Here is a 17,500-nt window from a genome sequence, read left to right as displayed (position 1 = left end):
CTCCCTCCTCTTTGTGTCTGCAATGCCTACCCTCATTAAGAATCTCTAGGAGATCTTCCCAGAGCCTCCCGCGTGGAGAAGGATGTGCAGAATGCGAAGTAATCGCTTCCTGACGTGTGCCCTTGGACTGAGTTTTTAAAGAACCTTGACATTTACCTACAGACGGTAATGAGTCCGAAGAGGCTGAGCTGTGCCGAGTGCGTGACCCTCCCTGAGTCACCTCGTGCTTCCTCCGTCCCCCCACGTCACACGTCCAGGAGGAAACTCCTCTCTGGCCTCCCCTGGCCCCCTTCGGGGACGGCTGCACGCCGTCTTCTGGGTGGATCCGGAGAATGTCAACACCGGAGAAGGAGGCGCAGGCCGTTGGCTCTAAGGAACGTGTTGCCACAGAGCCCAAGCCGTGCGTTCAGAACTCCGGAGACGTCGCTTCGTTCGGGTGCTCTGAGCAAAGGGCCATCGCTTCCTGTAGTGTGCGAGCCAGAACAGACCCAAGAGGGACGCGGTCACTGTTAACCAGCCGTGCGTGTAGATGCCACCCAGCCTGGCTGAACCAGGTGGTACGGACCCCCACCTAAGGGGCACATCCCCAGCTCCACATCTCAGCTCTTTGATCTGCTGTCTCCGGACGTCCCTCTTCTCATCGTTCGCGCACGTCGTCTGTCCCAGTCCCACCCCTGCAATGAAATGACCTCGCCTCAGTCCTGTGCCAGCAAATGCCTCTCCTTCGTGGCTCCAGCACGTTTCCCTTCGTCTGGTTGCAAATGAGAGAAACCCACTGAGCCCAAAGGAGTGTCTTGTGTCTCACGTATCCCGTTCCCGTGTTCTCTTCGAAGTGTTACGGTTTCATGTGGTTTTTGTGTCATGTGGTTTTTGTGTATTTGTTGCCTTTCGGTGCCTTGGCCACTCCGTGCACCAGGGACGTTTCCTGCTCCCCGGCCTCAGGATACTTGGCCCACGTGGGGTCCTCCCACTCGTTTCTCTCCATGCTCTGCTCACAGTGCTCCCCCTCTTGTCCTATGAGCGGCACAGGCCGTGGTGGGTTTCATCTCTCGGCCTCATTCGTCCGCGTCCTCCTCTTTTCCGCAGCAGGATTGACCGTCCTCGAACACGGCGAGCACACAATGCCAGAAACCGAGCTGTCCTCCGTCTTCGTCCCAATGGGTGGGGGTGGGGGGGATTCGGGTGTCTCTGTTCTGGATGGACTTTCACCGCATCAGGAAGCGACGAAGTCCCCTCCCTTGTGTTGAGGATCTCTCTGAAACTGGAGTCTGACCAGTGGCCCCGGGGAATGCATATCCTTTGAAATGAGTCCTGCCAGATGTGAGCTCTTTGTTCAGGGAGAAGCCCGGGCCTGTTCCCCCATCAGCCGAGGGAAAGGACTGATCTCAGCTGGTCTGATACACTGCGGGCACGTGAGGAAGGCGTGGCTTCGGCCACGAGGAACTGGTAGCGTTGAGGGGTCTCCCAAGCCGACGAGAAGGTTGGATACGAGCACAAGGGAAGAGCCCATGTCGCGCCTTCGAAGTGCAACATTTGCTTTCAGACAACAGGCGCCTGGCTAAAAGAGGCAACCGAGAAACACTTGGTCCCTGGGTTGGTTTGGTGACTCTGTCATCTCAGGCCTGTGGATGGGCCTCTGTGGGATTGTCTAGGTCTTTACCTCTTAGTCACAAGAAGGCTGCCACTGCTCCAAGCATCTCGTCCTCGTGCAACAGAACTAAGGGAGGGGACCCTCTGTCCCACATTTCTGTCTCTACTGGGAGGACAGTAAGTCCCAGGGGCTCCAAGGAGGCTTCCTTCCCTGCCACCGGCCAGAATCAGAGACAGTCCCAAGTCCCAGCTCTAAAGGCGGCTGCAATTTAGATGGTGGTTGTGTATCTGGCAATTTCAGTTTCCACTGAAGGAGGGAGAAGGACTTGGAAGTAAGGAGAAAGGGCAGAAAGAGCTTTCTAGACGGGCAACCTGACTCGGTACCCCGGTGAGCCCTGATGTCAGTACAGGCCGGCCTCGTTGATGGACCCCCGCATCCCAGCCCCTCTCCAGGTGGACAGGAAGGCTCAGCGAGGGCACACCAATGTCACAGCGCTGCCTCTCAAGCCGGGGACACCAGACCCCTCAGGCCACTGTCCTGCAGGGCACCCATCAGCCCGAGACGCCCTCGGGGATGCTCGTGGCTCCCGGTGAGCTCCAGGCCTTGGTTCTTCCCCTTCGCCTGTACCATCACCCCCTAACGCCCTGGGTACTTTGCTCGTGACCTCCGGTAAGTTGTGAGGTGGGGACGTTTTCTATAGAAGTTCCCTTTGGAATTTTTAAGTAGATTACAATTTCTCAATTCAAAAGGAAAGAAACTCGCTGATAAAAGAAGAACCGTGGACTAGAGTGGGGAAAGAAATTTCCAGTTGGAGCAGTGCATTCCTAGCTCCCGTCCCTGGCTGCGACCGGTGGACCAGACTGGACGGAGCCCTGAGGAGCTGTCAGCCTCGGCTCTGCCGGGTGAACGGGTCAGACAGACGGGCTCCTTTAATCCAGGACGAAACAGTGGGGCGGTGACTTTTGTCACTAGCGAAGCCTGGCCCCTCTGTCTGTCTGCGTCCCTGTGGCAACACGCTCTGGGCCCTCCCGTTCGCCTGGGGCTGTCTGATCACACGTGTCTCCTGGTTGACTGCTGGCTGCCCCGTGCAGGTGCCCATGCTCACCCCCCAGGTGAGGGCAGAAACCAGCCTGCAGCCTGCAGGAGGCTTCAGACCCAGAGAAAAGGGTGGAGCCAGGGCCGGTAGAGCCCTGAAAGGTGACCTCCCGATGGCCATCCAGGGCCCTGCTCTGCGGAACCAAAGTGGGCACCAGGGATGGGACAGAAGCTTGTGTCCCCAAGCGGATTCGCTGTTTCCCCCAGAAAGGCCAGATGCACCTGCTTTCTGGCTGGAAAGCTGCTCGCATCCTGAACCGTGTGGACACGGTGACCTGGGGTCTGGGGACTGACAAGGCTCATGTTTCGCCAGAGAGAGCTGGCCGGTTTGGCCCTGCTGGGCATCTGTAAACATCATCTCTTTCTCTAACCTGTTGGTGCTGCCTATTGAATATTTTATACATATGCACATTTGTATACATATGGTGTATACACGTTGGGATTGTTGGCTGTAGCATCTAATTTTTCCTTAGATTTTATGAAGTCCCAAAACACTGGCAATGGTATTCAAGCTTTTGCTGTCAGTGTTGAAGGACCTTTGAGTTCAGCCGCTAACTTGTTTGTTTTTCCATACAACACATCAATTGCTTTTTCACATTTCCTACCAGTTCCAAGAAACGACAAAGCAGTGAAAGAGGTGGGCGTGTCTTTAAGGGATGCGGTGACTCCTGGAAACATTTCAGTACGTATCAGTGTTGACCCCGCGATAGACCAGACGGTTCTCAGGGAGCACGGCTGCCCTCTGTCTTGAATGGTCTCTTCCAGCGGGTCCTGGCATTTCTGCAGTGTTCTCCTCCAAAATTGTTCAGGCACCTACATTTGTCCCAAAAAATCCCCTAAACACTTGGAAACTAATTTTTGGTTTGTTCTCTAAGGAAGAAGTTTGACTCTTTAGGGCATCCCTGGAACGAGCTCGATTGATCACTTTTCACCAGAATTACAGGACAGCCTCTTCGGAAGGGTGTGCAGATCAGTGAAAAAATTCAGGCTTGGGTGATGGTGACGTTATTAGGAAGAAATTCCCCGTATTTGCCCTGTCACCACAGACATGCAAACCCCAGCCCCTTCCTGAGGACACGTCTCCCCCTCCCCCCTTCTCACAAGCGCCCACAGGCGCTCCTCAAGACATCTGGACTCGGTTGCCACGACTTTTCAATTCCTGATTTGCACAGAGGCAAGCAATGCAATTTATCATCTCGTGGGCCAAAAAAACCATTTGGGGAAATTTATTTCTGTACATGCAGACAGCATCCTGAGGCTGGCCGATTCTAGAGGAAGGTCGCATGATAACAGGGAGAGAAGCCCCCTCTCCTCCCGCCCCATGCTGCTCACTCCCGCCACTCACCCCCCAACAGGAACATGTTCCCCTGTTTTCATAAATAAAAAAGCAGGCCACATGAGGAACCTTGTTAGCAGGTCTGGCTCTGAGGGTGATGATGTCTGTGCAGAAGGTAGAAATGCCCTCAAGCTATTTTCCTGTGGGCGCCCGAAATAATACTCTGAGGTGCTAATTTCCTGTGGCTTAGTTTGTGTTTCCCTTCCCCTCCTTCAAGCAGAAACGGAATTGTCAGCCCATGGCTTCCAGAGAATATGAGACGGAGGGGAATACAGGGGAGACTAATTATTTTTTTTATTATAATTTATTGTCAAATTAGCTAACATACAACCTGTGAAGTGTGCTCTTGGTTTGGGGGCAGATTCCCGTGGTTCATCGCTTACATACAACACCCAGTGCTCATCCCCACCGGTGCCCTCCTCGGTGCCCATCCCCCATTTTCCCCTCTCCCCCACCCCCCATCCACCCTCGGTTTATTCTCTGTGTTCAAGCGTCTCTTATGGTTTGCCTCCCTCCCTCTCTGTTTGTAACTATTTTTTCCCCTCCCCTCCCCCATGGTCTTCTGTTAAGTTTCTTAAGATCCACATATGAGTGAAAACATATGATCTTTCTTTCTCTGGCTGACTTATTTCACTCAGCATAATACCTTCCAGGTACATCCACGTTGCTGCCAACGTGGCAGGATTTCATTCTTTCTCATTGCCAAGTAGTATTCCATTATGTATATGAACCACCATTCATCAGTTGATGGACATTTGGGCTCTTTCCATAATTAGACTCTTGTCGAAAGTGCTGCTATAAACATTGGGTCCTGACGGCTATGGGCTGATTGCTGCACAGGCTGGGTATGGCGTCCTGGGCTGGCTGTTGGGGATGTGGGGGGCCGGAGTTCTGTTGGCATCTGTGGTCTCTCCGACGTCTGTTTTTAAGTCCAGTCTCTCACTTATCAACCCCATCGTAGGGCAGAGAGAGCAGCGGTAGAGGAACAAACGTGCTCACGTTTGTGTGGCTAGTAGCTACCAAGCTAGGATTGGAACCCAGGTGGTTCTATACTAAAATCCTAGCTCTCAGCCACTGGGTCGCACCGCCTCTACGAAGCTGGCCGCTCCTGGCCGACTCGCCACCCGAACTCACCTGCCCTTGTAATGCGACCATGATGTCTTCTTTGCCACTTAACAAAGATGTGCACAAGGGACAGTGCATTGCCTGTAATAAACGAGCTAATTGCAGACTTCACAGAAGGACCAGTATTTTTTGGAGAGGGCGATGTGTTGGCCTAAAGTGCGCTTGTCAGTGGCCAGTGAACTCCCATCAGAGAGCGCTCACCGGGGCCATGGAAGCATCCTAGGCAGGCACCTCTCCATTCTGAGGGCGTTAATGCTGGGTCTGGGCATTTGCAAAATAAGCAGTCTGCGTCCTCACTAAGCCCAGATTTACATACCTACCGAGTCAACAATGCACACGCACACGCCTCCGAAAGCTCACAAAAGTAGGCTCTCGTCAAGCTCAGCCACGTTTCTACAATGGTGCCTTCAGCCAAGGATTGGGCGCCCTATTTTAGCGACGTGTTTTCAACTTTGTTGACATCAAAGAGGTTTTCGAGGCAGTTCTTAATATTCTTTTGCTCTCCTCATTTATTTTCTTCAATCACCTCTTCCCGCTGCATCCGTAAACATCTAGACCTTCCAACAAGGCCCCTTAATTACCAGCTGCACCGGCTGGGAGCAAAGTCCCCCTCATCCGCACGGAGGCTGCCTTCTTTGTGTGGCCTGTGAGGGGCCCTGCAAAGGCTCCCGCTGGTGCATTCATTACCATTCAAAACCCACGCTTCGTGCGCACAATGCTTTCCGTCCTACCGAAGGTTCTGTTGTCATTGTGGCTGGATTATCTTGGCATTAACCGGCTGTCCCTGCAGCCTGCCAACCCTCCAAAGAGATTGTGCTTCAAACTCAAGAGATAAGTGAGTGCGTGACTGTGTGAGTATACAGAGTCGGGCACGGGATGCCGCTGGGTACCAGCCCGATTCTGAGGCCAGCGGCTGCCAGGGCCTGCGGCCCGTGACTGCCAGGGAAACAGCATCACGTGGCCGGCCGGCCATGCGAAGAGCGCTTGGGAAGTTAAGCATTTGAAGTTACTTGGACTTGATGATTTTTCTGGTTTGGGAATTGGAGGGCAGGGGGTAGGGGGGGTGGGATGTGCGGGGGAAAGACCGAAAGCTCAGTGGGCTCCCTGGTTCTGCCATAGGAAAGGATCTTAGACGTGAAGCCTAAAGTTTCAGGAGCGAAACAAAGCCTCATCACCAGGTTGTGAGTGAATCGTTTCATTTTCCCTTTCTGTTGGTATTTTTCAACGGTTTGGCAACAAGCATGGTTAAAAGATAAATACCGTAGGATTTCACGCATGGGTGGAATTGAAGAAACACGACCGACAGATGGACATAGGGGATGGGAAGGGAAACTAAGATAAACACAGAGAGAGAGGCAAACCCTAAGAGACTCTTAAATACAGAGAACAAACTGAGGGCTGCTGGAGGGGAGGTGGGTGGGGGATGGGCTAGGTGGGGGATGGGCACTGGGTTCTGCTCCTGAAGCCAAGAAGACTACACGGTATATATATGGGCGCCTGGGTGGCTCAGTCGGTTAAGTGTCCGACTCTTGATTTCAGCCCAGGTCATGATCTCACGGTTCGTGCGTTTGAGCCCTGCATGCGGCCTGCGTGGGATTCTCTCTCTCCCTCTCTCTCTCCCCCTCCCCTGCTCTCTCGCTCTCTCTCTCTCTCTCAAAATAAATAAACTCAAAAAAATACTACACTATATGTTAAGTAACCTGGATTTAACTAAAATGAAAGAATAAGAGAAGAAAATCCCACTTGGACTATCCCTTCCAATTTTTCTTCCTCTTGGCCGCTCTCTTGTGCCCTGAGCGTGGGTTCCTCATCCTTGGGGCTGCTGCCCATGGTGACACGTGAGCGGAAGAAGCACCGGGCAGCACGTCCCCATAACTACGTCACAAACAAGACAGCTGAGGATACAAGTAGACGCTCTTGTCACCTGGTTTCGCCCAAAGCCTCCTGGCAGAGCTTCTGTGTCTCCAGTAGGTCTGGGACCACCGTAGCTGCAGAGGAACCCTTGGTCTCCCAAGGGGGGAGGTCCGGGGGTGGGGACGCTTCCCTGCTGCTACACGCGGGCTCAGGAAGGACGGAGGGCGTCTGCATCTGGTCCAGGCCACCCCTCTCTGGTGTGGCCTCCGTCCGCCGTCCCGGGTGCATATCCGCAGGGGCAGAAAGCCTTTCGTTTCTGCTTCCTCCAGTGCTGGCCACCCCCATCCGATGCCTCATAGGTAACTCGAGTGGGGCTCCCAGGTTTACACTGTTCTGGATTATTTTTTGTAAGAGCCAGGAAAAGACCCTCCGGGGGACTCATGGGTTTTAGACATGCTCCCTCTCTCTGTGCGCAGCCTGGGGGGGAGTGATGATTGCTGATTCGAGTGTATCTTTCTTTTCTTTTTCATGTTTATTTATTTCCTAGAGAGAGAGAGAGAGAGAGAGAGAGAGAGAGAGAGAGAGAGAGAGAATGAGCTGGGTATGGGCAGAGAGAGAGAGAGAGGAGGACAGAGGATCCAAAGCAGTATCTGTGCTCAAAGCAGAGAGCCCAAGGCAGGGCTCAAGCTCACAAACAGAGATCACGACCTGAGCCAAAGTCGGATGCTCCACCACCTGAGCCCCCCGCCCCAGGCACCCCTGGTTCATCTTTTCTCACTGCTCCCACAGCCTCGATCATCATTGAATCCCTTTCCACGAATGATTCCTGGTGTGATGCAGCTTCCGGTGGGGTAAATACAAACAAAATAATAATGAACTTCTCCTGATGCCAGAAGGGAAAAGGAGTCCCCCTTTTCTGTCAGTATTTCCTTTAGAAAGCTCGTGTTTGTAAATCCTTCCCCTGTCTTTTGGAGACATATGTAAATCCCTTAAAAAGATTTAGAGGCGAATCTTCTAAAGAAGTCTCTTGCTGAGTTTTCAGCAGGGAATATCCTTCAGAGGCCTTGGAGGCTTCGCTTCCCATTATGTCAAGGAGGAGGGTTGTGGCCCGTCTGTCTCCCCGTTCGGCTGGGAGTCTGTCCTGGGTACCTTCCTGCAAAGATGTGGGCTGGTCTGCACTTCCTCTGGATAAAGACAGTTGACACGTACATAACGGCTCATGTCTGTCTGACTCCAGAAAAGTGAGAGACGTCCTTCCTGTCTTTATGTCTCTTTTGTGGTCGTCAGTGGCTTTAATGCTTATTCAATAATAAAACCATTTCATTTTTTTAAAAAAAGTGTATTTATTTATTTTGAGAGAAAGAGAGAAAGCACGCAAGCAGGGGAGGGGCAGAGAGAGAGGGAGGGAGAGAGAGAATCCCAAGCAGGCTCCGTGCTCTGTGTAGAGCCCGATGTGGGGCTCGAACTCACAAACCATAAGATCATGACCGGAGCTAAAATCAAGAGTCGGACACTTAGCCGGCTGAGCCCCCCGGGCACCCCTAAAACCGTTTCGGTCTTATCCACACTTTTGCGGGGCGAGTTTTCCCGGATTGGCAGGAGACATTTGATTTCCCCAACCATGTACGGTCCGCGAATGCTTGGCAATGGAGGAAGCCTCAATCAGCAGAGTCGGGGAGTGAGGGTCTCCCGAGCAGCTCGCCAAGAGCTCCTCAATCCAGCCTAACTCACTGGCCGAACTAAGTGCCCCAGCTCCGTGTTCCTAATGCCCTACTGGCTGCCGTTGCCCGTGTCTGCAACCTTTTAATTTCAGTTGTGCGGTTTCGGCACAGCATTTGAAGAACCGTCCCGTTCGGTTCTGTCCTTACTTGCTGCTTGGCAGGTATGTTCCCGAATAAGAATCCGGATGGGTAGACTGTGAACCTGCCTCCCAGTCTTTGGCCTTGGGCAGAGCAGAGTGAAATTTTATTGTTTTTATTTTTATTTTTTATGAGTTTATTTATTTTTGAAAGAAAGAGAGAAAGAGAGAGAGCACATGAGCAGGGGAGGGGCAGAGAGAGAGGGAGAGAGAGAATCCCAAGCAGGCTCTATGCTGTCAGCTCAGAGCTCAGTGCGGTGCTCGACCCCACAAACCATGAGATCACGACCTGAGCCAAAATCAAGACTTGGGTGCTTAACCAAATGAGCCACTCAGGTGCTCCTGAAATTTTATTCTTTTAGGAAAAACAAGATTTTAAAAAATCAGCTGCATCCGTATGACTGAAAAAGCAAGAACACAGCAGAATTGAGAGGGGGTCCTGGGTCAGCCCAGGGGACACAGCGCAGGACCCCCACCCAATCCCTGGGAGGCACGTTGCATGTGACAGAAATACAGGCATCTACAAGCCCCTCAGACTTTGGTTGGGTTTATTAACACTCCTGGTAGGTCTCACACATGCCCACGTTTCACAAATGTGGAGGCATGGACACTTAAATCCGTTTTTTTAAGTTTGTTTATTTATTTTTGAGGGGGAGGGGGAGGGGCAGAGAGAGAGAGAGAGAGAGGGACGCAGAATCCAAAGCAGGCTCCAGGCTTCAAGCCGTCAGCACAGAGCCCAACATGGGGTTCGAGCTCACAAACCATGAGACCATGACCTGAGCTAAAGTCGGACGCTTAACCCACTGAGCCACTGAGCCACCCAGGCGCCCCTGGACACTTAACCATTTTAACCAGTTTTATTTCTAAAGGAAACATCACAAAGACAGACTTTCATTTATTTGTTGATCCACTGACAGTTTACAAGATACTATGAAACGTGATCATTACAGGCGCTGACGAAATATCCGTAAACAAGGGGACAACGATTCCTGTTGATGTGCAGAGTCGTTTAAACATGAATTAGCCCAGATTCTTGTTCCCTTGTTGCGCATTCCCGCGAGAAACGTCTTTCGCCCAAGTATTCCTTATCGTTTTTAAATAAGGCTGGAAATAAAGCCGCTCGGTGCTAGGATTCCTTCAGGTGTGAGTTTTCTATTGCTCAGGTTCAGGTTCAGCTAAACCAGGAAATACATTCATAAAGGAGAGACAGCTTCTAAGGAGGATTCCTGGCCATGCTTTGAAGGAAATGTTTCCAATGAACACACATCCTTGATCTGTGAGTCAAGAAATTGTATTGCAAATAAATTAATTTTTAAATGTTTTTAATGTTTATTTGTTTTTGAGAGAGACCGACAATGTGCGGCGGAGATATGGAGGTGGTTTAACCACTTACCTGGTGCAGGACATCGGGACTCCCTCCGGGCTTGGCTTTTACAAAGCTGCCACGGGCAGTCGGGCAGAGCTTTACATGAGGACCGATGTGGTTTTAATCAGTTTTCTCTAGTTTCACACCAAATGTGAGTTGGGATCTTGTTTCTGACGATGGCGGCATGTGTGGGCCGACGGGTAAGGAAGGGCTGCGGGAATTTGTCGACTGCTCACCATTGTCCTAATTTAGGGCGGCTTCCAGTCACTGCGTGCCCCTTGGGTTCTGTCGTTGGCGGGACAGTGTCCCCCTGAACATGCCTACATCCTAAGGTCAGGCACCTGCACAAATCCTAACTTCAATGGAAAAAGGAACTTTGCAGATGTGATGAAGGGTCTGGAGGAGATTCTTCTGGGTTGTTTGCGTGAGCCCAGTGGAATCACGGTGGGCTCTAAGTGGGGGCAAGAGGGTCAGAGATCGGAGTCAGAGGGGAAGATGCCACGACAGAAGTGGAGGAGGGGCCCGGGGGAGACCGCATGACAACATTGCTGGCTTTGCAAATGACGAGGCCACAAGCCAAGGAAATCAGGCAACCCCGGGGGGCTGGAAAGGACAAGAAAACAGATCATCTCCGCCGTCTCCAGAAGGAGCACAGCCCTGCAGACACTCTGACTTTAGGACTTTGCTTTAGGACCCCCAGGGCTGTGAGATGATAAATTTTCATTGTTTTAAGCCACTGGGCTTGTGGTCATTTGTGAGAGCAGCAAGAAGAAATCAATCACTCATTACAAATGGTCATTTACTGAGGACTTCAGGTGTGACCGGGCACCGTTCTTTGAGAAGAATTATTTCAGGCTCATTCAGAATTGCCCTAGAGGGGGGCGCCTGGGTGGCGCAGTCGGTTAAGCGTCCGACTTCAGCCAGGTCACGATCTCGCAGTCCGTGAGTTCGAGCCCCGCATCAGGCTCTGGGCTGATGGCCCGGAGCCTGGAGCCTGTTTCCGATTCTGTGTCTCCCTCTCTCTCTGCCCCTCCCCCGTTCATGCTCTGTCTCTCTCTGTCTCAAAAATAAATTAAAAACGTTGAAAAAAAAAATTTAGAATTGCCCTAGAGGACTGGTGCTTTGATGAACCCCATTTTTGCCCTGAAGACACCGACCCCGACAGAGGTGGAGCACAGCCCCCTGGCCGGTGAGTGATGCCCATGGGTGCTAATCTCAGAGTCAGGGCCATTCACTGCACAGGGCACCTGCTGGCCCGGAAGGACCACACTTCGTCTCCAGGGTCGAGCCAGCCATGGCGCTGTGGCTGTTCCCCCCTCACGCGGACTCCCCCCACCCCCCAGCACTGTTCCCTGTGGACAGTGAGACACCTGGGCCCTCTCCCCACGACCCTCCTTCCAGAACCAAGGGAGGGCCTGGGCATGAGGAGAGAGCCAGCCTCCAGAGGGGAGGAGCCTGCAGAGGGCTGGCTGTTAATTAAGCTGGCGTTTCAAAGAGGACCACGTCGTCCCACTGACCTCCACAGAGCCCCGGGTGTGGGCTGCACCGGCAGCCTGAGGGCCTTCTGGCCAAACTCGGCCCACGAGGAACTGCAAACAGCCCCACTTAGAAAGGTGTCGGTGCCCCTAGACATACTGAGGAGGTAGAAGCTTTGAGCAGATAAGAAAGTCACCCCTCGTAATGCTGCTCTCTGCTTTCTAGAATGACCCGCAGGGGCCCGTTGGCAGACACGGCCATTTCTTGGTCCTGGGAGGTTCGTGGCCGCATGTACACGGACTACGACCTTCTGCGAAGGGGCCATTCTCCGGGGATGACCTCATCTTCATCTGGGCACAGCTCCCAGAGGGCAGGCGAGAAGTTCTGCCAGCTTCCTACCTCCCACTGGCCCCCAGCGCCCAGCAGGCTGGCTCCAGATAATGGGGGTCACGGGTCCTTTCCTGCAGATGTGAACGTGCAGCAAGGGCCCAAAGCCAGGGGGACACGCTGCACGGCACAGAGTGACAGCAGCAGCCGCTAACATTTACTGATGATTGCCACACGCTGGCCGCCCCTGAAGTTCCTTCCAGTGCTTTCCCGGTGTGGAAACCCCTGCCACGATGCTGTGAAAGTTCAGCGTGAGCAACGTGAGCAGAGGGTGGGGGTCGGTCACAAGTCACATTAGCTCTGAGTTCACTTTGGTGTTGGGCCGGTTTTCATGGGTGTCAATGCCATTTAGCTCATTCAGAAAATCCCCACACCCAGTGAGGTGGCTTAGGTTATTATTCCTGCCTTACTGGTGAGGAAACTGAGGCACAGAGAGTGGTCAATAGCTTCCTGAGGGTTGCACAGAAAAAGGTTTCCTCATACAGTTGCACAGGTTGTTCACTGCACAAGGGTGCTCAGCTCAAGGGATGAGTGGAATCTAAATCTAGCTTGTGCTCTGGTTGCCAAAGCACCGACCCGAATGACCGTGTTGGTGAGACAGTAGGTATCTCTGGGTTAGACAGTGGGAGGAGCACCTTGTGGGTTCATGAGCGGTCAGGTTCAGAGCCCTAATAATGCTGATTATAAATATTCTGGCAATCAGGCATCATGGGCACTCAGAGCCGCATTTAAGTTAATTTAAAGAAAAATTAAAGGATATGATGTTTCACACCCGCAGGGCTCCAACTTCATGTGTGTTACTCAGGGAAGATAAGGCCAGTCTCCTGTGAAGACGTACAAATCAAACATGAAAACCAGAATATCGAGAGATCGGCTTTCACAAGACCCAGGCCGTGCCGTCCAGAAGGGCATCCACGAGTCACACGTGGCTGCTTGAATCACCGCGGGTCTGAACTGAGATCCACTGGTAAGAAGTACAAATAGCCCTCGGATTTCCAAAACTTAATATATTAAAAAAAAAAAAAGTAAAATATCTCATCAATATTGAAATATCTCATTTTGCATTGAATATATGTTGGAATTCTGGGTATCTTTGGTGAAATACAATATATTATCAAAATGAGTTTCGCCTGTTTTTTTCTTTTTTTTTTTTTCTTTCTCCTTTTAAATGTCACCCGAGGACATTTACCATTCGTACGTGGCTGGTGCTGTCTCTAGTTTGGGCAGTGCTGAATTAGAGAATTAAAGAGAACCAGTGTCAGGGGTGGGAGGGGAGGGGATAGCAGATCTTGAAGAGGCTCTTCTAGAAGCCTCACGCACGTGGGGAAAATCCAGGACGGATGTGGCCAGACTGAGGGCTGGGGTCCACCCTTGGGGTGACAGATCCTGGATAATCCCGGTCCTGCGGACACATTCCAGGTCCCCCCTGGGGACCTGCACCGACCTCAGGGAAGGTGCAGCCGGGGATTCGGGGCAGGGAAGCAAGCTCTCGGTTTGGGGTGCCTGCTCCAGTAGCCGAGGGTGGTTCACATTCCTCATGGCCCCGTCCCCCGTCTCCAAGGTCAGCAGCTTCTCACCTCGGTGCCTTTCTCCCACAGGTGTGCCTCCCGGATGGCCCATCCTCTGGCTCACTGTTGCACTTGAGGACCCAGCTGGGGTAACCCAGATAATCCCCCCTAAGTACAGTCAGCTCTTCAGCAGCCTAAATCACTCTTGGGGAACCCTAAGACCCTAACTGACTCACAGGCTTCAGGGGTGAGGACTTGGGTGTGTTTGGGGGGGCGGGGACAGCACTGCATTATCCCACCTGCCTTGACCTCCATCAGCGGTTAGGGCAATATTTTCCCTCCCGTCTTTAATCTTTTGTCTCAACCTGTTCAGAACACAGATAAACAAGAAAGGTACCACTCAGCAGGGGAACATCTCCGGGGCCCCAACCAAAGCGAACCTTTCTATGGCAGCCAGACTCCGAGGGACTCAGGGTCTGAGCTTTGCCCCCTCAGGACGGTCCCACCGTGTCCCACGGTATTAGCAATAGTTCACGCTGATGGGGCAGCCTCCCGGGGCACGGTCACGAAAGGTGGGCCTGCTGAATGAGCTCAGGACAGAACTCGGAGAGCCAGGAACGCTCAGTTTGCTCCTCGTCCGGAGGACGCTGTCAGAGTTTAAATCCGGAATCTTGCAAAGGGAAGGAGCGAGAGAATTGCCTGATTAAATAAATAACACAAACATGCTTCTTGTTCTGCCGGAGACAATGGCGTGCAGAAGATAAACAAAGCAGGACCCCAATCATGGCGTATTTCCCCAGAGCAGGACTTAGTTTTTAGCTCCAGTCAAAAATAGATTCCCATTTACAAGTACTTTACTGTCAATAAAAATCCATTTTCAGCCTGCGCTTGCCTCTGTCCCCACTCAACATGTGGTTTCTAAGGAGAAAAGAATGTTCTACTTAAAAATAGCAGGGACTTTGTCTATTTTTCTCTTTTCTCCTCGCTGCCCTGCCTCATTTTCTGTTCCCAGACAAGCCCCCTTCTTGTGCCTTCTCTTTGAGCAGACCTCATTTGCAGGGGTGAGGAGGGGGCTTCTTTCGTGGCACCCGCGAACATCCCGCTCCCACAGAAGCCGCCATAAGTGCCAAGTGTTCTGGATGGTTTGGACGCTGAACAAAGCAAGGAAGCCCGACAGGACAGTGACGTATGGCTGTTCCCAGGGTCTCCAAGCGGGACATCCAGTGCCAAGCACAGGAGTGAGGAAACCTGGACTGAGAGGCAAACTAGGGAACACACACACGCTTTTATTTTCCACTTGGGCGGGAGTGACACTGTGTTCTGAAGGCCTCACACATTCCCAGATCTGTGCAAAGGCAACGTTGGGGCCTGATGTGCTTCACAGGTGACGGGAGACCTGTCCTGCCTCCTTCTCCCTCCCTTTTCTCGAAGTCTTGCAGAGGCTATTTTCTGACTTGTCTTTAGTAAGGAGTTTTAGCATTAGCCCATATTATTTCCAAACTTCAAGAAATACGATGCAAGAAAAAGATTTGTATTTACGCACACAGAACTACAAGAAGTCAGTATCACCAGGCTTTTAGGGGAGGGGCACCATAGGAAATGCGGAGAGGCTGGGACTCTTGGTTTCAGGACATGGGAGAGAACAACTCCGATGAGGGAGAGTTTCATAAAAGTGGGACGAGAACCCTCAGTGTTTTCAAGAATCCTGCGGGTATCCATGAAGGCTGTACCGGGAAGGGGAGAGCCACGCCACGGGAAAGGGCACAGTGTCCCTAAGGGAAGCCCAACTTGGGAAGAAATTTCTGTCCCTCAGCAACAGAACATCGGGGCAGCGGGAGAGGAGCAGACCCTACGTGTGTTTTTTGTTTTTTTTTTTTAATTTTTTTTTCAACGTTTTTTATTTATTTTGGGACAGAGAGAGACAGAGCATGAACGGGGGAGGGGCAGAGAGAGAGGAAGACACAGAATCGGAAACAGGCTCCAGGCTCCGAGCCATCAGCCCAGAGCCCGACGTGGGGCTCGAACTCACGGACCGCGAGATCGTGACCTGGCTGAAGTCGGACGCTTAACCAACTGCGCCACCCAGGCGCCCCAGACCCTACGTGTGTTTTACTTGTAGGGTTTGTTTTTGGCGAGTGGGGGGTGGGGAGGGAGTGGGGGAATATACCATGGCCAACATTTAAGATTGAGCGCCAGGGAGGCGTGGGTGGCTCAGTCACTTGAACATCTGACTTCGGCTCAGGTGATGATCTCGCAGTCCGTGGGTTCGAGCCCCGTGTCGGGCTCTGTGCTGACAGCTCGAACCCTGGAGCCTGCTTCGGATTCTGTGTCCCCCTCTCTCTCTCTGCCCCTCCCCTACTCACACTCTGTCTCTCTCTCTCCCTCTCGCAAAAATAAGCATTAAAAAAAAAGATTGAGTGCCAGATTTTTGGGTTCTCCTGGAAAACTGGGAAGTCTGTCAACACGGGGCTCATGCCCTTCCTGGCACCTGGGGTCAGAGACCTACCTGTCAGGGTGCAAGCGGGATGCAGTGTTTCCTAGTATCTCCGATTCACCTGAGGATGTAAATGTCCTGTGTGCTTGATAAGCTTTGCTCCTGAATTATATTTATAAATTGTGTTCCAACCTTACGGGAATCCCCTTCTCAGTGCCATGATTAAGCATCTATAGACGTCAGAGGCACACATGGTAAGCCCATTTGTGAGTCATTACTCAGCCCTGATTCTTTGCTTCTATGCTCCTACGAATATTCTGAGCGGGAACTGTTCCCCGTTATGTGACACACTGAGAGCTAAGTCAATAGGAGGCATTGCTATGATTAATAACAAACCCTTTATTTTTTCACTCAACATATATTTATTAAACATTTCCCATATCTCCAAGCCCCGTATAGGTAAGAAGGCATAGAAAAGGCAATTTAGTGGCTGGGTGGCTCATTTGGTTAAGCGTCTGACTTTGGCTTGGGTCATGATCTCACGGTTCATGAGTTTGAGCCCTGCATCGGGCTCTGTGCCCACAGCTCAGAACCTGCTTCCTATCCTCTGTCTCCTCCTCTCTTTCCCACCCCCCCCCAAATAAATAAACATTAAAAATTTTTTTAAAGGCAATTTATTCAGACTGAGGCTAACATCCCACAGGCATCTGGAGAGATGGTTTAGGGAAGAAAAAGGGCAAATCCTCTCCTTGAAGTCTTTTGAGCTTAGACACTCTGCCTGAGCAGTCCAGACTCTCCCTGCATGAAATGAATACTTTCACTGTGGGGTTCTGGGACAATTAATTGACTCCCCCCCCCCTTTTTTTTTAGTTTATAATGGGGGAGAGCAAGCATCCACGGTACAGTACGCTGCCACCAGGTGGCGACCAACACCTTCATCACAGAGCCTGGAGGACCAGCCCTCGTCAACATGAGTTCCACTATTATTAGGAAGATCAAAAATATTAGGAATATTTTATTAATAATATTGCACACCGCAGGGGTCCTCTGTGGAGGTTTTCTGCGTCCCAGATGTCCTTAGCCATATTATTCCACCGAAGCTTCCCGACAAATGCTCGAAGCAGTCTCCTTATCTGCATTTTGCAAGCACGGGGAGGAAGGTTGAGGTTGATTGAGTCGCCCGAGGCCACAGGAATCTGAAATAGTGGGAGCCAAGGTTTGAAACAACTCAACCCAATCAGATCCTCAGAGTTTTCAGACTGTTCCTAACTTCCCAAAGTTTTAATTAGCATAATCCTTGATTTAAGTAACTGAAACCTAGCGCCCTGAGCTGTGTGTTCAAGATTACGTAGACAGAAATGTCTTTGCAGGAAAGAAATAGATGCCTCGCAGAATTTAGTGCCTGTTACGGGTTGAATCGTGTCCCCCCAGCCCCCACCCTGAAAGGTGTGGAAGTCCCAGTCCCCGTTA

Source organism: Neofelis nebulosa, chromosome 11 (genome assembly GCF_028018385.1).
Source record: "Neofelis nebulosa isolate mNeoNeb1 chromosome 11, mNeoNeb1.pri, whole genome shotgun sequence".
Lineage (NCBI taxonomy): Eukaryota > Metazoa > Chordata > Mammalia > Carnivora > Felidae > Neofelis > Neofelis nebulosa.
The sequence above is the reverse complement of the archived record's forward strand: the minus strand, read 5'-3'. Positions refer to the sequence as shown.